This window comes from Lontra canadensis, unplaced genomic scaffold (genome assembly GCF_010015895.1).
Source record: "Lontra canadensis isolate GAN:19392208 unplaced genomic scaffold, GSC_riverotter_1.0 scaffold33, whole genome shotgun sequence".
Taxonomy (NCBI): Eukaryota; Metazoa; Chordata; class Mammalia; order Carnivora; family Mustelidae; genus Lontra; species Lontra canadensis.
The window spans coordinates 17314433-17333075 of NW_022631027.1; positions in this window are offsets into that span (position 1 = coordinate 17314433).

Below are 18643 nucleotides of genomic sequence, written 5' to 3' on the forward strand. Positions count from 1 at the left end.
TTATTACTATCTATTGTGTACACTTACATGTTAGTTTAGATTTCCAATATTTAAGCCTACCAATTTGGAATTGGTCAAGATATCCAAATGATTGTTTATTTGCATGTCAGTGATTTACAAAAGAACTATTAATATCTTAAGCACTTTCAAATATCATCTAGTGAGAAGTTGGAAATGATTTCTATCTCTTGTTGGTGAACTTTTTTCCTTTCTGGTGGTTCTAAAATCACGTTTTATTTGAGGTTCTTATATTTAAAAATATAAGATGTGTTTGTGTGTGTATGCATTTGATTTGTCCTTATATATTCTGCTGGTCATTTCCGTGTTTAATTCTGGGAAATTCTAGTTATTATATCATTAAGTCTTTCCATCCTCCTTTATTTTTTCTCTTATTTCGTACTCATAAAATTTATGCTGATGTTTCTAACTCAATTATTTTGGGATAGTTCCCTTACCTCATCATCTAGTTCATTAATTCCATCTGTTGACTAAATTCATTTTTCTACCCGAAACATTTATTGAGATCTTTCACAATTAAAATTTTATACATAATAATTTAAATTGGCTTACTCCTACTGCTAGTTTGTAACATCATCTCTAACCTTTCTTGGCATATTTATTGTGCATTTTTTAAAAATACTGTTCTGCCTTATATATAAATTCAGTTGTTTAGTTTGCTATCTTTCTTCATAGTGCTTGTGCTCTTCAGATATTCTTTGTTTCTGTGAGGCTATTATATTTGGTGTTTGTATTACCTAGTCAGTCATTTATATGTGAGGAGAAAGGTGAGATTTTAAACTTTTTTGTGCTATTTCATATGAATTTTGGATATGGGGTGAACATTAGGACAGAGAACTCTAGTATTATATATGGTTCTCAAATATATCCTATTTAGTTAATTCACCTTCCTACCCCATGGTGATGCTAATCCTCACGGATACCCTTGAATGCTCTGATTCCTATGTTTCAATATTAAGTTTGATGTTTGCTTCAGGTTTCTGGTAGATACATTTTAACTTAAAAGTATACATACAGAGTCCTGTTTTGTGAAGTTTTCAACCATCAGTATATACATAATTGTATTTTTCCTGAAACTGATGATGTTATGGTTCTATTTATAAGTCATGGCGGATTCAAAAAACATCTCTGAACAAATCAGGACATAGAAACTCTCTTCCTGTCAATTTGTAAATCTTCACGATGAGTAAGTAAAGTGAGACAAGTAGAATGGTATAACTAAAGTTAATATATTTATCTGAAAGTAATTCCCTTCAAATGGGACTAGAAATGGGATACTACTTACGTTTGGAGACTCTGTGTAATCACGGCAGTACCAATATTTCTAGGCAAAATATTTTTGTCCTCCTTTATGTTATTCTGGGTCTCCAAGGAGACATTATTGTAAAAGAAATTTTACATTCTTACATTTTACTTGCTGTGGTTTCTTTTCATCAGTCTCACAGCTTGTTATTTTGGTGTTGTTTCCTTCCACTTCCTTGAATCAGAAAAAAAATCAACGTTGGCCTGATGTTAGCTATAGATGGGATGAGTGGATTTTCCTTTATTCTCATTGTTATTTAATTTGGTAATTCTTGAAATCCTTCTCTAAAATCTGTAATGCTCTGCCAATTGCTGTATATTTACATTAATGTATCAACAATTCAGTAGCCCCAAAATGGGGGTGAGATGGATTCAGCTCTGTGGTGCACTCCTTAATGAATCCCCAAGACTTCCCATTTCTAACATTTCAACTGTGGCTGAAATGACCTACTGTGAAATGGCATCCAAGTGAGGTTTTTGTTTTTGTTTTTTCTTTTTCTCTCACAGTGTCTCTAATGTCTTCATCTCCAGCTCTTGTTCTGTATACTGTGGGTATTACTTGGTTTCTTGTGGCATTTTCTCCCTTTACTGCCTGGTAACATTATTTGGTCTCAGAGGGGATAATTATAAATCTAGTACTCATTCATTTTCTCTATCAAACTCACCCCATCTGCATTATATATTAACCTTCCATAGTTTTTAGTGAGGTTGGAGGTTACTTTCATTTTACTTATAATCCCTTTATTCACTTCCTAAGATATACATGGCAAGCCGAGAATGACTTGGTAGAGAGAGATGATATCAGGCCTCAGTACTTACTTAACAATATTACGTGGAAATCTGTAAAAAAGAAAATCTTCGTTAATTTGCGTTTTGAGAAAACCATAGACTATATTCAGTAACTGGCTTACTCTCATTTTCATGTTACCCAATACATTTATGCAACCCAGAAATAATTACTTTCAATTTACCCTCTGGTATCTAACATCAATTTTTGACTTAGCAAGATTTTAGGTGTGCTTTCTTATGACTCTAGTCTAATTCAGACTCCAGATGTTATCCAGGAGAATATATATATATATATATTTTTTTTTTTTTTTCCCCGAAAAAGAATCAGTATAGTTAGGGTCTCTTCTCTCAAACTTAAAATGATTATATCATGGAATGTAACAAAGAGGTAAGCATCTTCAATAATCACTCTCGTCTAGATTGGATGATAATTAAAAGATTATTGTAGATGAAATATTAGTAATTTAAGATAAATATTAATTTCCTTCTCTTCAATCTGGTCTCTCAAAGGTAACTCACATATAGGACTATTTTGGGATTTAATCATAGAAAATTATAAGATAATCTGACCATTACAATAAGATGATTTTGTAAGGAAAAGAACTTATTTAATGTTGTCTGGTAAACTGAAGTTGCCATTTTAAGAAATAGAAATCTTATAAAACATGATGGACTATAGCTCATAAAAAAATTGTATGTTGTGAATAGTCTGAGAAAAAAAGTAAATACTACAGTTAAATATCCATAAATGAAAGAAGGCCACAGCTGCATAAAAACAGACTCTTTCCAACCAAACATTGTGTTTTAATTAAATTGCCTGCTGAGCCAAACAAAAATCAAGTCTCTCCCAGAATCAGACTCTGACTGTCATGCACTTTAAGTGAAGGCAAGCAAAATGCCTCTCCAAGCTTCCGTAGAGTATTATGGCTTTCACAGCGTTTTGGAAAGCTTTTCAACAGGGTTTTTCGTAATTGTATTTTTTCCTAGGTTAAAAGAAATCTCTAATCACAGTGCCTTTTTTATTCCCTCAGGTACTTCCCTACCTGTGTTACATGACAGACCACTGTGATTCACAGGAGGAGCCCTCTTTGCCAGATTCAAACTAATTTTATACAAACTTCGTTGAAGCTTTAGAGTATTGGATTTTTAAAGTAATGCAACTGCCTTTAAAGACCTTTTCCAATTAACATTTTCTCCATCATAGCATCCCTCATCCGTTCTAACTGGCACAGAAAAATTTTGGGCTGTATGCTATATGTTATATTCATACACATCTTTTATCAAATGCTATACAGAGATACAATAGACAGGTTATGTTATATATGTAAATAAAACACATCTTATAAATGATAGTCAGCAATTTTTTTCTTTTTTTTTAAGATATATGTATTTATTTAAAGACAGAGAGGGAGAGAGTGAGAGACAGCATGCAGACATGGAGGGGCAAACAAAAACTATACAAAGCAATGCACACATTTATTCAGCATTATGGACGCCAACTGGGAATAATGTTACATAAGCATAAGTATATAAACATGATAGTTATGAAACTCAAAAAAAAATGTGCTGATTGTGAAAGAAGTGAGGATGTGTGCTGCAGGGAGAGGTGTAAGGGGACAGTAGAGTATAAACAAAATAAAATATGGCTTCCATAGAAACAAAATATTAGATAACATATAACACTGAAAACTTAATAAATTAAGATATAAGCACTTATTAAGATAAATGCCAAAAGAATAGTAAAAGAAAGAAAAGTGACAGCTTCTATGAAGTAGAAATTGGGAATGTCTGGAATGGAGGAGTAGGAAGGATTTATTTATTAGGAAGTACGAATCGGGAATGTAAGGAACGGAGCAATATCTGGTTATCTTCTTTACAAGATTTTTGAGAACTCTTTGGCTCTTTTTTTTTTAATATTTTATTTATTTGAGAAAGAGAAAGTAAACACACACAAGCAGCAGGGGGAGTGGCAAGGGGAGAGGGAGAGAATCTGAAGCAGATTCGTGCTCAGCACAGAGGTCAATGCAGGGCATGATCCCATGACCCCAAGATCACGACCAGAGCTGAAACCAAGGATCAGATGCTTAACTGACTGAGCCATCCCAAGAGCCCCTAGAACTCTTTGGCTCTTTATATTCATGAATAACTCTGCTAAAAATAAAATTATATATATTACATATCCACCATTAGTTTTATCTTTTAGAAACCTCCTTGACTTATTTGTCTACAGAAGGGGTAATTTTATATACCATACCAGCATGTTGTGCAAATGAAATGACATAGTATCTGTAAGATCTCTAGAACAGTGCCTCAAGGGCATATTACAGGATTTAAACTAATGTTGCACCTGCCATTTTAATTGATCAGGGAACCAAATTCTAAAAATGTTAAGTGATATGACCTAGTGACAGAGAAACAAAATCAGGAAAGAGAATTCAGATCAAATCTCCCTCTAAAGCACGAGTTTCATTACATTTAACCTTACTTATTTATACTAAGAACCACATTCTATGGTACATATTTGTGCTCAGTGAGATGATTAAGAACAAATCCAAAATATTCCAAGGGAAAGTCTTCACCTAAATCTGTCATATTGTTATCACTTTGAAAGTGGGAAAGTATAAATCCACAAGTGTATGTCTAATGAATTTCAAATTACCCATGGCTCCTTTTTCTTTTTTAATTTTCTATCTTTCCATTTCATAATGGTTTACAAAAAAGCAACACTGTCCAAATTTAATATCACTTACTGCCTTGCAGCCATAAAAGTGATAAAGAATAAAAATGGAGTATTTTTGAATAGTTTCCAGATGACTTTGATAAATGATAAAATTCATTATTAACTCAAACTTTTTTGCTTTTGAGTAAACATATGTGATATATAGTTTTGAATCTTATTCATAATTCAACAGGGCTACAATGTATACAGCAATAAAAAATGCATTAACATCATGAATGCCTGTGAAAGAGCAAACTTACAAAAGAAAATGGGCAATGATGTCAAAATAAAATTATATTACAGGTTACTCTCAGTTTTAATGCTTCCATTACTGGTATGAGATTTGGGAGATTGTGTTGGAAGCATTAGTACCAAGTGATTTTTCATTAGGGTTGATTCATCCATGTTATCATACACATACCAGAGAAATGAATATAGATTGTGGTTTAGTACTTAATAGACACATACAAACACAGACTTTATGCAGGGTAGTGTCTTCTTAACTGTGAATAATAAATAGCACATCTTTCTGGTAATATTTTGAATTTTATGTGAATATTGTTCACATTTTGGTGAAAGTATCACTGGTGTCAACCTGTGCTTAAGAAGGTAAGGATTGATATGTTTAATACATTCCAGTGTTAGAAATAGACAAAACTGCATATTACTTTTTTTATTATATTTTCAGTGCTTAGAATAAAGAATGCTATAGTCTAGGGATTTATTCCTTCATTAATCCTTTTAAATTTCATTCATCAATTCATTAAGTAAATATTTATCATGAATCTGTAACAACTATTTTCCACTTTTTTGCACTGAGAGTAGAATATAATGCAAAATAAATCAAAACTTCTTCCCTCATAGAAGTTAAAAGCTTGTGGGAGGAAACAGACAATAACATAAAAGATTACTAAAATATATAGAATGTAAGATGGTGATATATACCACAGAGAAAAATAAATTAGGAAAAGCGACAGAGAATGTCAGGTGCAATTCTAGATGGAATGGACAGTGTTATGGGGTTGATCTGTATCTGCCAAAAAAAGATAGTTAAAACATAACCCTCAGTACCTCAGAATGTGAGCTTATTTGGAAATACGGTTGTTGCAGATGTAATTAGTTAAAGTAGGTTATGTAGGAATAGAATGGAATAGAATGGACTCTTAGTCCAATGTGACTGATGTCCTTGGAAGAAGGGAAACGAGACACAGAGGGAATCTGGTTGTACGAAACAGAGAAATAGAGAATACCATGTGAAGATAGAGGCAGTGATTGGAGCAATGTACCCACAAGACAAGGTATGCAAAGGACTGGTGCTCAACAACCTAAGCTAGGAGAGAGACATAGAAGAGATTCTCTCTTAGGTTCCTCTGAAGGAAATAACCTTGATTAATTCCTTGACATTAGACTTCTATCCTCCAGAACTGTATGAGAACATTTCTGTTCTTCAAGTCACCCAGTTCGTGGAACTTTGTATAACAGCTCTGGGAAATGAATACAGTCAGGAAAAGCCACAGGCACCCTCACAGATACCCTACTCTGTCCAGTTTAGACCCAAAAGGGACAGAGCCCTTGAAAATCACTGGAGGAGATTCCAGGCAAGAGGAGAATATAAGTTCAAAGTTTCTGAGGCTAGAAGGTGACCCCCATGTGGCTGGAGCTGAGTGATTAAAAGAAAAGGTTAATGGGAGATAAATTCTAAGAATTAAGAGGGTGGGAGAATCATTCAGGCCCTTGATCAAGAGATTTTGAGCAGAAGAGTGACTGGATCAGATTATGTTTTAATTGGATAAATCTAGATGTTATGTTGAGAACTTAAAAAAGGGCAATTTTAGAAGCAGGTGAAATATTTAAGAAAATATTATAGTTATTCAAGAAAGATTTTATGCTGCCTTTTCCAGAGTAGTAGCCATGGCTTTGAGGAAATGAATTAATTGGATATTCTAAATAAAAACTTTGAGGGTAGAGCTTAAAATGTTGGTTATGGACCAAATATAGGATATGAAAGAAAGAAGAGAAGTAAACAGTGCCTGCAAAGTCTTTGTCCTTAAAAACAAACAAACAAACAAACAAACAAACAAACAAAACTAGTGGAATAATGTTACCATTTATTATGATATAGAAAAGAATAGAAAGAGCTGACCTTAGGGGAAAGAACAGTAGGTTTTGATGTTAAATAGATATTCAAGTGGAACTATCAAATAGGCTATCAAGTATGTGAGTCCAAAAAGAAATCTGTGTACTTATATCATGTATAAAAACATGGAATGGATGAGCTCATTAAATAAATGTGCGTGAATGGAAAATAAGGCAGGACCAAGAACTGAGTCCTGGAGAACTCCATGGTTAGGGGTCAAGAAGATGAAGAAGAACCAAAAAAGGAGTTTAGGAGCATCAGCCAGAAAGTTACGAGGGCAGGAAGTTTTAAGTGGAGAAGATTTCAGGGAAGAAAAATAGGGGGGAAAAGCATCTGAGATATGTACTGCCTATCAGTCAAATAAAATTAAGACTAAATTTTAACCATTGGGTTTAGCCACAGAAGGATCACTAGTAATTTAATTAGGGGCAGTTTTAGTGTTGCCTAAGAGATGAAAGTCTAGAGGAAGTAGGTTGAAGAGAGAATGAGAGGAGAGGTATTAGACAAAATCCAACAATTGTCTGTAAAGACTAAAATAATAAATGCTGTTGAATCCAGAAAGGTCAAGTGATATTGTTAAATGTGTTTGTGGGAAGATGCAAAAGACCCAGTCAAGAGGAAAACATCAACTGATTCAGAATAAGACAAAAGAACTGTTATACGGTTATCTTTGATTAGATTAGGGGTGGGCAGCACAGTTATTTGAATCAGAGTACTAGCGAGTTTGACTTTTTTTTTTTTTTTAATAATTTTATTTTTTATAAACATATATATATATATATTTTTTCCCCCAGGGGTACAGGTCTGTGAATCTCCACGTTTACAAACTTCACAGCACTCACCATAGCACATACCCTACCCAGTGTCCATAACCCCCCCCAACCCCCCTCTGCCCAGCAACCCTCAGTTTGTTTTGTGAGATTAAGAGTCACTTATGGTTTGTCTCCCTCCCAATCCCAACTTGTTTCATTTACTCTTCTCCTACCACATTAACCCCCCATGTTGCATCTCCTCTCCCTCATATCAGGGAGATCATATGATAGTTGTCTTTCTCCGATTGACTTATTTCGCTAAGCATGATACCCTCTAGTTCCATCCATGTTGTCGCAAATGGCAAGATTTCATTTCTTTTGATGGCTGCATAGTATTCCATTGTATATATATACCACATCTTCTTTATCCATTCGTCTGTTGATGGACATCTAGGTTCTTTCCATATTTTGGCTATTGTAGACATTGCTGCTATAAACATTTGGGTGCACGTGCCCCTTCGGATCACTACGTTTGTATCTTTAGGGTAAATACCCAGCAGTGCAATTGCTGGGTCATAGGGTAGTTCTATTTTCAACATTTTGAGGAACCTCCATGCTGTTTTCCAGAGTGGTTGCACCAGCTTGCATTCCCACCAACAATGTAGGAGGGTTCCCCTCTCTCCGCATCCTCGCCAGCATCTGTCATTTCCGGACTTGTTAATTTTAGCCATTCTGACTGGTGTGAGGTGGTATCTCATTGTGGTTTTGATTTGTATTTCCCTGATGCCGAGTGATATGGAGCACTTTTTCATGTGTCTGTTGGCCATCTGGATGTCTTCTTTGCAGAAATGTCTGTTCATGTCTTCTGCCCATTTCTTGATGGGATTATTTGTTCTTTGGGTGTTGAGTTTGCTAAGTTCTTTATAGATTCTGGACACTAGCCCTTTATCTGATATGTCGTTTGCAAATATCTTCTCCCATTCTGTCAGTTGTCTTTTGGTTTTGTTAACTGTTTCCTTTGCTGTGCAAAAGCTTTTGATCTTGATAAAATCCCAATAGTTCATTTTTGCCCTTGCTTCCCTTGCCTTTGGCGATGTTCCTAGGAAGATGTTGCTGCGGCTGAGGTCGAAGAGGTTGCTGCCTGTGTTCTCCTCAAGGATGTTGATGGATTCCTTTCTCACATTGAGGTCCTTCATCCATTTTGAGTCTATTTTCGTGTGTGGTGTAAGGAAATGATCCAATTTCATTTTTCTGCATGTGGCTGTCCAATTTTCCCAACACCATTTATTGAAGAGGCTGTCTCTTTTCCATTGGACATTCTTTCCTGCTTTGTCGAAGATTAGTTGACCATAGAGTTGAGGGTCTATTTCTGGGCTCTCTATTCTGTTCCATTGATCTATGTGTCTGTTTTTGTGCCAGTACCATGCTGTCTTGATGATGACAGCTTTGTAATAGAGCTTGAAGTCCGGAATTGTGATGCCACCAACTCTGGCTTTCTTTTTCAATATTCCTTTGGCTATTCGCGGTCTTTTCTGGTTCCATATAAATTTTAGGATTATTTGTTCCATTTCTTTGAAAAAAATGGATGGTACTTTGATAGGAATTGCATTAAATGTGTAGATTGCTTTAGGTAGCATAGACATTTTCACAATATTTATTCTTCCAATCCAGGAGCATGGAACATTTTTCCATTTCTTTGTGTCTTCCTCAATTCCTTTCATGAGTACTTTATAGTTTTCTGTGTATAGATTCTTAGTCTCTTTGGTTAGGTTTATTCCTAGGTATCTTATAGTTTTGGGTGCAATTGTAAATGGGATGGACTCCTTAATTTCTCTTTCTTCTGTCTTATTGTTGGTGTAGAGAAATGCGACTGATTTCTGTGCATTGATTTTATATCCTGACACATTACTGAATTCCTGTACAAGTTCTAGCAGTTTTGGAGTGGAGTCTTTTGGGTTTTCCACATATAGTATCATATCATCTGCGAAGAGTGATAGTTTGACTTCTTCTTTGCCGATTTGGATGCCTTTAATTTCTTTTTGTTGTCTGATTGCTGAGGCTAGGACTTCTAGTACTATGTTGAATAGCAGTGGTGATAACGGACATCCCTGCCGTGTTCCTGACCTTAGCGGAAAAGCTTTCAGTTTTTCTCCATTGAGAATGATATTTGCGATGGGTTTTTCATAGATGGCTTTGATAATATTGAGGTATGTGCCCTCTATCCCTACACTTTGAAGAGTTTTGATCAGGAAGGGATGCTGCACTTTGTCAAATGCTTTTTCAGCATCTATGGAGAGTATCATATGGTTCCTGTTTTTTCTTTTATTAATGTGTTGTATCACATTGATTGATTTGCGGATGTTGAACCAACCTTGCAGCCCTGGAATAAATCCCACTTGGTCGTGGTGAATAATCCTTTTAATGTACTGTTGAATCCTATTGGCTAGTATTTTGGTGAGAATTTTTGCATCTGTGTTCATCAAGGATATTGGTCTGTAGTTCTCTTTTTTGATGGGATCCTTGTCTGGTTTGGGGATCAAGGTGAGGCTGGCCTCATAAAATGAGTTTGGAAGTTTTCCTTCCATTTCTATTTTTTGGAACAGTCTCAGGAGAATAGGAATTAGTTCTTCTTTAAATGTTTGGTAGAATTCCCCCGGGAAGCCGTCTGGCCCTGGGCTTTTGTTTGTTTGGAGATTTTTGATGACTGTTTCAATCTCCTTACTGGTTATGGGTCTGTTCAGGCTTTCTATTTCTTCCAGGTTCAGTTGTGGTAGTTTATATGTTTCTAGGAATGCATCCATTTCTTCCAGATTGTCAAATTTGTTGGCATAGAGTTGCTCATAATATGTTCTTATAATTGTCTGTATTTCTTTGGTGTTAGTTGTGATCTCTCCTCTTTCATTCATGATTTTATTTATTTCAATCCTTTCTCTTCTCTTTTTGATAAGTCTGGCCAGGGGCTTATCAATCTTATTAATTCTTTCAAAGAACCAGCTCCTAGTTTCGTTGATTTGTTCTATTGTTTTTTTGGTTTCTATTTCATTGATTTCTGCTCTGATCTTTATGATCTCTCTTCTCCTGCTGGGTTTAGGGTTTCTTTCTTGTTCTTTCTCCAGCTCCTTTAGGTGTAGGGTTAGGTTGTGTACCTGAGACCTTTCTTGTTTCTTGAGAAAGGCTTGTACCGCTATATATTTTCCTCTCAGGACTGCCTTTGTTGTGTCCCACAGATTTTGAACTGTTGTATTTTCATTATCATTTGTTTCCATGAATTGTTTTCAATTCTTCTTTAATTTCCTGGTTGACCCATTCATTCTTTAGAAGGATGCTGTTTAGTCGCCATATATTTGGGTTCTTTCCAAATTTCCTCTTGCGATTGAGTTCTAGCTTCAGAGCATTGTGGTCTGAAAATATGCAGGGAATGATCCCAATTTTTTGATAACAGTTAAGACCTGATTTAGAACCAAGGATGTGATCTATTCTGGAGAATGTTCCATGTGCACTAGAGAAGAATGTGTATTCTGTTGCTTTGGGATGAAATGTTCTGAATATATCTGTGATGTCCATCTGGTCCAGTGTGTCATTTAAGGCCTTTATTTCCTTGTTGATCTTTTGCTTGGATGATCTGTCCATTTCAGTGAGGGGAGTGTTAAAGTCCCCTACTATTATTGTATGATTGTCGATGTGTTTCTTTGACTTTGTTATTAATTGGTTTATATAGTTGGCTGCTCCCACGTTAGGGGCATAGATATTTACAATTGTTAGATCTTCTTGTTGGACAGATCCTTTGAGTATGATATAGTGTCCATCTTCATCTCTTATTATAGTCTTTGGTTTAAAATCTAAGTGATCTGATATAAGGATTGCCACTCCTGCTTTCTTCTGATGTCCATTAGCATGGTAAATTCTTTTCCACCCCCTCACTTTAAATCTGAAAGTGTCTTCGGGTTTAAAATGAGTTTCTTGTAGGCAACATATAGATGGGTTTTGTTTTTTTATCCATTCTGATACCCTGTGTCTTTTGATTGGGGCATTTAGCCCATTAACATTCAGGGTAACTATTGAGAGATATGAATTTAGTGCCATTGTATTGCCTGTAAGGTGACTGCTATTGTATATTGTTTCTGTTCCTTTCTGATCTACTACTTTTAGGTTCTCTCTTTGCTTAGAGGACCCCTTTCAATATTTCCTGTAGAGCTGGCTTGGTGTTTGCAAATTCTTTCAGTTTTTGTTTGTCCTGGAAGCTTTTAATCTCTCCTTCTATTTTCAATGATAGCCTAGCTGGATATAGTATTCTTGGCTGCATGTTTTTCTCGTTTAGTACTCTGAATATATCATGCCAGCTCTTTCTGGCCTGCCAGGTCTCTGTGGATAAGTCTGCTGCCAATCTAATATTTTTACCATTGTATGTTACAGACTTCTTCTCCCGGGCTGCTTTCAGGATTTTCTCTTTGTCACTAAGACTTGTAAATTTGACTATTAGGTGACGGGGTGTGGACCTATTCTTATTGATTTTGAGTGGGGTTCTCTGAACCTCCTGGATTTTGATGCTTGTTCCCTTTGCCATATTGGGGAAATTCTCTCCAATAATTCTCCCCAATATACCTTCTGCTCCCCTCTCTCTTTCTTCTTCTTCTGGAATCCCAATTATTCTAATGTTGTTTCGTCTTATGGTGTCACTTATCTCTCGAATTCTGCCCTCGTGGTCCAGTAGTTGTTTGTCCCTCTTTTGTTCAGCTTCCTTATTCTCTGTCATTTGGTCTTCTATATCGCTAATTCTTTCTTCTGCCTCATTTATCCTAGCAGTGAGAGCCTCCATTTTTGATTGCACCTCATTAATAGCTTTTTTTATTTCAACTTGATTAGATTTTAGTTCTTTTATTTCTCCAGAAAGGGCTTTTATATCTCCCGAGAGGGTTTCTCTAATATCTTCCATGCCTTTTTCGAGCCCGGCTAGAACCTTGAGAATCGTCATTCTGAACTCTAAATCTGACATATTACCAATGTCTGTATTGATTAGGTCCTTAGCCTTTGGTACTGCCTCTTGTTCTTTTTTTTGTGGTGAATTTTTCCGCCTTGTCATTTTGTCCAGATAAGAGTATATGAAGGAGTAAGTAAAATACTAAAAGGGTGGCAACAACCCCAGGAAAATATGCTTTAGCCAAATCAGAAGAGATCCCAAATCGTGAGGGGGGGGGGGAAGGGGATAAAAAGAGGTTCAGAAAGAAAAAAAAAGAAAAGAAAAGAAAAAAGAAAAAAGAAACAAATAAAAAAAAAGAAAACCAATAATGAAAAAATATAAAAAGGAAAAAATATATATATATTGGATAAACTAGTTAAAAAACGTTAAAAAAGAAAAGGGTAAAAGTTTAAAAAAATTTAGCAGAAGAAGAGAAAAAAATTGAAAAAGAAAAAAAAATTAAATTAACTGCAAGGCTAAAGAATCATGGGGAGAAAGCCATGAGTTCCGTGCTTTGCTTTCTCCTCCTCTGGAATTCCACTGCTCTCCTTGGTATTGAAACCGCACTCCTCGTAAGTGAACTTGGTCCTGGCTGGGTTTCTTGTTGATCTTCTGGGGGAGGGGCCTGTTGTAGTGATTTTCAAGTGTCTTTGGCCCGGGCGGAGTCGCACCGCCCTTACCAGGGGCCGGGCTGAGTAATCCGCTCGGGTTTGCTTTCGGGAGCTTTTGTTCCCTGAGCGATTTCCGTAGAGTCCGGAGGACGGGAAGTAAGATGGCGGCCTCCCAGTCTCCGGCCCGGAGGAGCCGAGAGCTAGGGGTCCCACTCCTCAGTGCGCCCTCAGGGAACAGCGTCCAATTACTCCCGTCTGCCTGGCCTCCGGCCGCGCTCCGAGCTTACCGAGCCTGCGACCGGTTCAAGGTAAGCCCGAGCTGTGAGCTCACTCCTCGGCTCCGTCTCTGTAGCCGGCTTCTCTGTTCTAATACCTGCGAGCTCTGCGACACTCAGACACCCCGATCCTTCTGTGACCCTGCGGGACCTGAGGCCACACTGGCCCCGCGTGGGCTTCACCCCAGTTAAGCCTCTGGAGCGATGTCCCTCAGCGGAACAGACTTTTAAAAGTCCTGCTTTTTGCTCCGTTGCTCCGCCGCTTGCCGGGAGCCGGCCCCTCCCCCCGGGGTCTGTCTTCCCGTCCCTTTGGATTCACTTCTCCGCCAGTCCTACCTTTCAGCAAGTGGTTGATTTTCTGTTTCTAGAATTGCTGTTCTTCTTCTCTTCGATCTCCCATTGGATTTGTAGGTGTTTGCAATCTTTAGATAAGCTATCCAGCTAATCTCCCGCAACCTGAAGTAGTCTCAGCTGCTACTTCTCCGCCATCTTGACTCCTCCCCGCGAGTTTGATTTTTATTGCAAAAAAAGGTTTACCTATAGTCTCAAGAGCAACTAGAGAGAGTAAGAGCACAGATGGGAAGCTTAAGTAAACATGGCAGGAGGACTTACAGAAGTCCTTTTTTAATTTTTTTTTATAAACATATAATGTATTACTAGCCCCAGGGTACAGGTCTGTGAATCGCCAGGTTTACACACAGAAGTCCTCTTTTTATAGCTTCAATTTTCTCATCTCTGAAAGAGAAAGCAAGGTCAGGAGCTGAGAGCTAGAATTAGGTAGGGAGAGATTTGATGAGCAATAAAAGGCAATGAAATTAATGACCAGAGAGTGAAAGAGTTGAATGAACTAGGACAATATTGTAAGATTGGCAGGCGGCATTTCGAACACATTCAAGGTAAACGATAGTGTCTTTAGAGTGAGGTTTAGAATGAGGTTTAGAGTGAGCTTTATTGTGGACTTTTTCTCTATACCTGATGTCATATGGTTGCAGGCTTGAAATGTATAGAAAGTTGGATTTAACCAACCAGGGTATAATACAGCTTAATCTTTTTTTCACATAATCACCCATCACTCCCATGACTCCTCACTGTGTTATAACTATAGGTTAACTTGCCTATTCCGGCTATAGGTTGTCTGGCTGTTCCTCAATGTTGCTATGACTTCAGACATTAGCACTTTCTAGTTTATTTCTTGTTCTTCACCCTACTTGAATGTTTTGTCAGTCAGAAGCCTAAAGGAAGGTCCTCCTTGCCCATTCATCTAAATAGCTCTTCATCTCCACCACAGAGGCTCCATTTCCTTTCCTTCTATATTTATTATTGAAATTTATCACTATCTGCCTTTATGATAGCCAGTAATTATATCTGTCTAACCTTTTCCTCTCTAGAATGGGTGTAAAAGGTATGCAGACTACATAGAGTTTAGAATGCTGTGTAAAGACTTTGGATTTCATTGTGAATGGTAAGAGGGACCATTAAGTGATTTTGTGTATGGGTGTGATATTTTTGGATTGTTATGTTTAAGGTGACACTGAATACTGAGTGGAAGCCCCTCAGCAGGAGAGAGGATAATAGAAATCATGGCTATCAGTTTGGAAACTATTGAAATATTTCTGATAACAGATGAAGCTGTCTTAGATTAAAGATAGATTAGCACTGATGGTAAGACTTGGAATCAGAGTAAAAAATCCTGGTGATGAAAAATATGAGAAAAATAAAGGATCAGAGAATTCTAAGTTTTTGGCTTGAGAAATTGAATGTATCATGGCAATATTTACTGAAGTGTTAATATTGGTAGATTTTCACATTTTATTGAAGATGAGATGTTTGAAGATGAGAATCTAGAATTCTGTCCTAAATCAGAGATAAACTAAAATTTAAGTGAGATTGCAAATCACTGAAAAAAATGATTTCAATATAATGGATATTTTTGTCATTATGAATGATGGACAAGGTACTATGAATTGTACATAAATTAGTACATGTGATTTAACAAAAATTCTGAGGTGGGTATTATTTTTGGTTTAATTCATAGATAAGGAATTTGAGTAATAGGAAAATTAAGAAGCTGCTTATTCCTGGCATCAAAATAGCACTGACCTTTTAGATGTTCATAAAACTGATTATTAAGTTTCATATTTACTACCCAGTGAAGACTTTAAGTAATGTATAAGTCAACTCTTCTTCACTATAATCTGAGAAACAACCCATTCTAAAACCCAGAGCCTCAATACAACAATTACGCATCTTGGGGCACCCGGCTGACTCATTGAAAGAGCATGAATTCTCATGGGTTCTGAGTTTGAGCCCTACACTGGGGGTAGAGATTACTTAAATAATTAAATAAACTTAACAAAAAAATCATTTTTTAAAGATTTTATTTATTTATTTGAGAGAGAGAGAGAGAGAAAGAGTGCATGAGCAGATGGGGAAGAAGAAGAAGAGGCAGAAGCAGACCCCCTACTCTGTGCAGGGAGACCGATGCAGGCCTGATCCCAAGACCCTGAGATCATGACATGAGATGAAGGCAGACGCTTAACCAACTGAGCCACCCAGGTGCTCTTAAACTTAAAACAAAATAAGAAAAAAAAAATTATGCATCCCATGGATCAGTGAATCTACTTGGGTTTTGCTGAATCCAGGCTGGGGTAGGCAATGAGACTCTGCTCTGACTGCAGAGCCTGAGGTGGGTCTGATTTCTATTACAGGCCTGTGGGCCATATAGACAGCTCAGTTTCTTGTGTCTGGTACCAGGAAATTAATCCAAAGCCAAATTTGATGGCAAATAACAAAGGTAGAATGAGTAAGCCTAATCTCAAAACTGTATATTTTGTTCCATTGCATTGATCCAAGGAAGACATCCAGACAAATCCAAAGTAGAGACATGATGAGGTATATCATATCAATAACAAGCTTACAGCAAGCATGTGTATACTAGAGCTGAAAATTGTAGAGAAAAATTAGACCCAAACATTAAATCTTTAATAAATAGTCTACATGGCTGTGTGGAGTTTAGTGGAGATGACTGAAATGCAGTTTGCTGTTACTTAGCATACTTAAGGTTTTTAAACCACGGAATTGTATGCAGCAAATAAGAAAGTATAGATAGAATAGAGGGTGTGTCATAAAAAGTAATAGGTTTGGGTGTTCAAACTGCACATTCCAAAGAAAAACGTGGCCCTTTCTTCTCTTCCTCTATGATTATCTGCCTTGTTTCTTAAATTCCATGTATCAGTGAGATCATATTATAATTGTCTTTCTCTGATTGACTTATTTCACTTAGCATAACACCCTCTAGTTCCATTGCAAATGGCACTGCAAATGACAATATTTCAATTTTTGGTGACTGCATAATATTCCATTGTGTGTCTATGTGTATATATACATATAGATGTGTATATATATATATATATATATATATGTCTATACATATATATGTATATATACACTACATCTTCTTTATCCATTCATGTGGATGGCCATCTGGGCTCTTTCCATAGTTTGGCTATTGTGGCCATTGCTGCTATAAATATTGGGGTGAAGGTGCCCCTGAAACAAATAATTTAATTTGTTAATTATTAACTTAATTTAAATTTTAAAAAAAACCAAACAAACAAACAAACAAACAAAAACAAAATAAACAAAACCTGGACCTTGACCAGTTTCTAGGATTTATCCTCTAGGCACTTAGAATATCTTTCATGATAAAAATGTGTTTGTATCATGCCAGATAGTTTATGTTAATTGTGATTACATAGCCTTCAGTAATTCTGTATTAGTTTGACCTTTGGAGAAGTTGGAGACTGAGTAATTTAGGACAGTTACACAGCACACTATGCCTACATGGCTATCACCCAATAAATATCCTAGACATCAAAGCTCAGGTGAGCTTCTCCATGGTTAGCAATATTCAAACACACCATCACACATTGTTGCTGAGAGAATTAAGTACTGTCTGTAGGACTCCACTTAGTAAATAACTGGGAGCTTGTACTTGGACTCAGCCCCATATGCCTTTTTTTTTTTTCCATTTTATTTTATTTCTTTTCAATGTTCCAAAATTCATTGTTTATGCACCATACCCAGTGCTCCATGCAATATGTGCCCTCCATAATACCCACCACCGGGCTCACCGAACCCCCCACACTCCTCCCCTCCAAAACCCTCAGTTTGTTTCTCAGAGTCCACAGTCTCTCATTGTTTGTCTCCCCCTCTGGTTTCCCTCATCTCACTTCTTTCCATCTCCCAGTGTCCTCCATGTTATTCCTTCTGCTCCACAAGTAAGTGAAACCATATGATACTTGAATTTCTCTGCTTGACTTATTTCACTCAGCATAATCTCTTTCAGTCCTGTCAATGTTGATATAAAAGTTGGGTATTCATACTTTCTGATGGAGGCATAATATCCCATGGTATATATGCACCATATCTTCTTTATCCATTCGTCCATTGAAGGGCACCTTGGTTCTTTCCACAGTTTGGCAACTGTGGTCATTGCAGCTATGAATATTGGGGTACAGATGGCCTTTCGTTTCACTACATCTGTATCTTTGGGGTAAATACCCAGTAGTGCAATTGCAGGGTCATAGGGAAGCTCTATTTTTAATTTTTTGAGGAATCTCCACACTGTTTTCCAAAGTGGCTGCGTCAACTTGCATTCCCACCAACAATTAAGAGGGTTCCCCTCTCTCCAACACGAGTTTTTTACTGTCTTGTTGATTTTGGCCATTCTAACTGGTGTAAGGTGGTATCTTAATGTGATTTTGATTTGAATCACCCTGATGGCTAATGATGATGAACATTTTTTTCATGTGTCTGTTAGCCATTGGTATGTCTTCTTTGGAGAAGTATCTGCTCATGTATTCTGCCCATTTTTTGACATGATTATCTCTTTTGTGTGTGTTGAGTTTGAGGAGTTCTTTATAGATCTTGGAGAGCAGCCCTTTGTCTGTAGTGTCACTTGCAAATATCTTCTCCCATTCGATGGGTTCCCTCTTTATTTTGCTGACTATTTCCTTTGCTGTGCAGAAGCTTTTGATCTTGATGAAGTACCAAAGGTTCATTTTCACTTTTGTTTCCTTTG